General features: G+C 38.1%; 1 protein-coding gene across 5 annotated transcripts in view; it reads right to left on the bottom strand.

The window, feature by feature from the left end:
- The window catches only part of LOC138043676 (alpha-1D adrenergic receptor-like), a 23012-nt gene that overhangs the window by 11431 nt on the left and 6581 nt on the right, over nt 1-5000 (bottom strand). For 2 of the 5 annotated variants that reach the window (XM_068890055.1, XM_068890054.1), the window contains exon 2: nt 791-851. The exons of 2 other annotated variants lie outside the window; for them this stretch is intronic. The gene's annotated coding sequence lies outside the window, so the exon portion shown is untranslated. Of the gene's footprint in view, nt 1-790; nt 852-985; nt 1005-5000 lie in introns of those variants that run through there. One more of the 5 variants, XM_068890056.1, reaches the window with a different exon arrangement.

Raw genomic sequence — 5000 nt, 5'->3', positions numbered from 1 at the left:
TTTTGTTTTCCTTCCGACATTAAAACCGAATTAAAAATTAACTAGGGTTGACCGGCGTAGAAAATGAACTATGATACTGATCTTTTCATTTCCACTGCATTACCAGAATAAGAAATGGAAAGTTTTGGAGAAACTTACAGTTCGGGTTTTAATGAAAAATAAATCCGGGAAGTCTTATCCCTCCGCTTAGCTTACTTGTTTCAGTCAAAATTAAAATATTTTAAACTACGGGCGTCCTGAGGGTCTCAAACTTCCCGTGTTTCGTTGTGTCACTGGAGACTCCCCAAGGGAAATGCATTTTCTCTGCGCTGGTAGTGAATTAATAAGAAGAACGTAAAGAAATTCAAAAGCTGACCTTTCGAGCTAATGCTCGAACGTCACCTTTCCGATTTCTTTACGGTGGACAATTTACCATATCAACTAAGTTGTTAAAATCTGTTTCTGTGTTCCTCATCAATCCCCACCGACGCAGCATCACAAATTCTTTGGAAACTTAACCCCTTTATCTACTTAACAAGAACGTCTAGCTTTCGGAGCAACGTCTTACACACAGCCGATCAACTGTGGATTTGAAACTCATTCTGGAAACTGATTCTAAATTTGAAGAAGAGTGTGTCATTAAAAATCAATCAAATTCATTAGGTGAATGAAATTTCTGGTAGCTAAAACTACCCCACCCCAAAGTCCTAGAACGCACTCACAGGCTAAACATATTTTGCCTAGCTTAATCCCGCCGCAAATGTACGGTAAATGAACAAAATAACTTCCTTGGTTTATTGGACACACTAACCTGGAGAGCTTTAGACAATCCTGGATTCATGTAGGGGGGTTCGTACGCGTATAGCTTCAATCTGTCGGTAAAGAGTAGGTTTACGAGTGAATTACTTGAAAACGCACCGCAACACAAAAGACGTTCATTGGAGTTTGGAAGAAACTGAATGAACTGAGATGAAACTGAAAGCAGGCAGCATCGAAGCAGGCTTACTTATAACTCCTTTTCAAGGCACGCATTCAAGAGCATTAATCAAGATTCACCCGACTTTTCAATTTTATCTGAATGGACGCCGGTAATTTTCAAAGGAAATGTTTTAAAATGATTTCCACAAAATTGTTTATATGAAAACCAGAAGCTGACAGTTTTCGACAGGTGTCTTAAATGATCGCCTCATCTGCGAGTGCGTTGACAAATCAAGCATCAGTCTGCCTAAAGGCAAGTGCTAATGACGAAAGATAATATAACTCTTAAACTGCTCCAAAAGTGTGGAGTAATACAACGCTTGAAAATGGCATAGTAGATCGAGTTCACCTGTTTTGCACACCTTTAATTTTTGTTGTTTTTGTTTAATATTGCCTATACACAGTCAATTCTTAAACAAACTAGAGCATCATTCGTGACAAGTCACCAGACTCAACTAAAAGGAGCCCTGGAGGTTTACATTTAACAAATAAACTTCGTGTCAGTAGTTTTTCTTTGAAATTCGTCGAATGGCAAAACGCGCCAGTGACATTCTGAAAAATATGTCCGCTAAATTTGCTACCATATAGGAAATTAACAAGTGATGCACGTTACCTTTTTTTGTCAGTCTGTAAGCAAACCAAATGTCATTTTTCCCAGGGAAACGAATTTTTCCTTCGGATTTGAATTAATTGTTCTTAAAATTCACCGGAAAGAAGTTGCTAATTAATTGTACACAGGGGCAAGATAGGGGAGACTTAGTAAAGCTATAGCACGAGAACTTTCGATTCTCCCAGCCCCACGGACTCATTTTTTTCAGAGCCCCCATTTCCCTGATCATCACAGACATCACACATTCGTTATAATGCAACGGCCATAACGTTGCTAATGACTTTTCTAATTATCGTGTTCGCTTCCAATTTAAGGAGTAATAGGTATTCCATAGCACATTGAAACTATTATACACTTGATCATTGTCTGAATAGTCTTTTGGGTGTGTGTGTTAGAAATTAATATTAGGAAAAGTACAATTTTCAATTTGCTCGAGAATTTGCTCAAGCGTTTTTCGAGATCACTTTGGCCAGAGAGGAGCTTGTTTGGCTTAATATGATTGGTTAAAGCACAAGTCAGACACAACACTCCTCCTCCAACTTCTAGCAAATTGATTTGAATTGCACAAAAAAGTAAAAAAAAAAATGCTCTTTCTACTAATCGTCAAAGAAAAAAAATCAAACAAAAACTCTAAATTTACCCCCATTTTAAAACCGGAAATTAATATACAGTAAGTGGCTCTGCAAGGAACGACATTTCGTATTCTTATTGTAATGACCGGACCAAAACCTATGCTCTTTCCTCTTAAATCGGGCATTTTAAAGTGTACATAATCATTATCATGTTTAATTTGCGATACCTTTGATTGCTTGACGTTATATAGAAGTTCCGTTTAAAACTTAACCACTGTGAACGACAAATTGAACCGCGGCACATACAGCTGAGTACACTTTTAGTCGTTATTGCTAAATTCTTTTCAAGAGGCTTGATGGTGCTCCGTCGATTAAAGAGTGTGGTTGTTTTGTTAAAAAACAAAGCCAACTTTAAAAAGTGACTGAACAAGCTTCAGTGATATCCTTGGGAAATTGATTGCAGAAAATCAACATTCAATTGAGGAAACTGGCCGCTGAAAATAACAACTTAGATTTAGTTTACATGTTTCAGAGCACCTATAAATAAATCTCTTCATGGACCAATAGGAAATATTTTATAGCTTCTTATCCTCAAAACCTTGCTTTGATGCACTTCAAGTTAAACTTGGGGTTAGCGGTAGCGGCAGCGGTGGTAGGCCTCTTTTGTTTAGACAAAAAAAACTAAATAACAACAAGTTATCCTTTGATTGCATTTGACGTCACGTCGACCCTTTTGTTAGAAAGAACACTAGAGAAAAAGCCTTTTGGGAATTTTACGCCATTATTATGCAAAACTTAAGCTACATTTTTCTATTGATTTGGGACCAACATAGCCATGGCCGTCTTATCAGATGAGTGCAATCAAATAATTTAGCATGTTGTGTGCAATGGCAGATTTAGGGGTGGACCCGCCCACCCTTTTTTTTCCCTCCAGGAATCAACAACTCTTATAAATTAGCTTCAAACCGACAAACTGAAAGATGTTACAGGCGTCACATTTTAGTCCGTAAAAAGACGAGGGAGGCTGGGTACGAATGGCTGTTCCACAGTGTGTCTTACATAGAGTTATACCAAGTGTATCAGTGAGGGTAGGCTTGCAAATTAAGGAATATAGACAAAGGAAAGCAGCATTTGCCAAAAGAACGATCTCATTTACACTCGTAAACCAGGTGAGTAGTAACTGTAGGTTACATTTTATCGCCTTCCTGATTAAGAAAATTTCTACGCAAGTTACAATATACGCAATTGTAGATCTATTTAGCCACATTTTATCTCCTTCGATGGCCGCACTGCGCCGACAGAATCCAGGTTATTTGGTTCTGCAAACCGCCCACTTGAGTTTTAGTCAAATAGCAAAATGAACGAAGAAAATGTTAAGCAATCAATGCATCGACTTCAACTGTACATGTATCTTAACTCAACAAGTATAATTAAACTTAGACATTTAGTCCTTGCTTCAAGTAGAAATTTACTTTAACTGCACGTCCATTGCAATTGAAGTGATCTATAGGCCACTTGCACTAAGAGGTCACGTGACCAATGCTTCCCTTAAACAGTGAGTTGTAATCTTACTGTTGCCAAAAATTTACAGAACACATAAAAATTATCTTACACGCGAAATTTGAGAGGAAACGCATTTAAGGAAGATTATTTATGGTACTTTGATTTTTCAACAAAGTAGCATGATTTGTCTTGGCCGCCATGTTAGAGGGCATACTCTTGCCCTCCAACATGGCGGCCAAAACTACTTTTTGCTTATATCTTGTTAAATGTTTGATAGTTGAGTTCAGATGTGCCATAAACGTTACCACATCATCTTTTCAACATTTTCCTTGACGTTCAAGTGCAAAATTTGTGTCAGAAAGCGGTAATTCATAATTTTAAAAAATCAAGTTTGGGTCACGTGACCAGCTACGGACTTTCTCATTTTAAGCAAGTGGTGCGGGTTTGAAAAACCAAATCACTATTATTTTGTTTGAGAGATGACCCACTAATAGTGTTTCGAAGGCAAAATCATGTAACTTTCATTTTCATAAAAACGATCGATGTCACACGACCTCTTAGTGCAAGTGGCCTATTTAACTTTACAGAAATAAGAAAGCCCACTCAAGTCATTGTTTCTTTGGTCGCCCGAGAAGACGATTAATCACATGTAGTTATAGAAAAGTTATAGAGCGGTTTTCAATTGAGTGTCGTAAAACCAAAACCAAAGTAATTACTTTGGCCAATCAAAAAGGACGGAGACAATCCTGTAAACCAATCAAAACTCGAAGTAATTACACGTAGCCGACACAAAGCGCGGGAAAATCTGCACGCGCGAGCCACGATTGGTTTTGGTTTCTCTTCTGATTGGTTGAAAAAGTGGCGCGCGAAATTTCAACCAATCACTGAGTGAAGTAATGCAAAACCAAAGCAATTCGCTAATTACTTTCGACACTCATTTCAAACCCGCTCTATAGACATTTTCTTATGATTGGTCTTTAAGTCATGTCCTTGGGATGCATTTCCTTTGATGAAATTTTTGCTATAAATCTTCCTAGAATCTGTGTTGAAAGCCTTCATTTTTAGTCACAAATGACCAAATCTCCCAGAATGCATGCAGTAAATATCCGTCTCAAACAAACTGGATTTGGCAATTTTTCAGGGAGACAATGTTGCCGCCTTTGGTGGGAGGTTGTGCTCTCGCCACAATCTCTTTGGCTACAACCACACCTGTCGTTTATTAAATATTTCAGCATTTCATGTTGAATATGGAATCCAGGCATTTGCTAAATTTAAGTGTCCAGAATACACTAGATTGCATCTCAGCGAACTTCAATCTGAGCGCCGTTCGCAGTCCTGATGTGCGCTGTCGTGCTCAT

This window comes from Montipora capricornis, chromosome 3 (assembly GCF_036669925.1).
Source record: "Montipora capricornis isolate CH-2021 chromosome 3, ASM3666992v2, whole genome shotgun sequence".
Lineage (NCBI taxonomy): Eukaryota > Metazoa > Cnidaria > Anthozoa > Scleractinia > Acroporidae > Montipora > Montipora capricornis.
The sequence above is the reverse complement of the archived record's forward strand: the minus strand, read 5'-3'. Positions and strand labels throughout refer to the sequence as shown.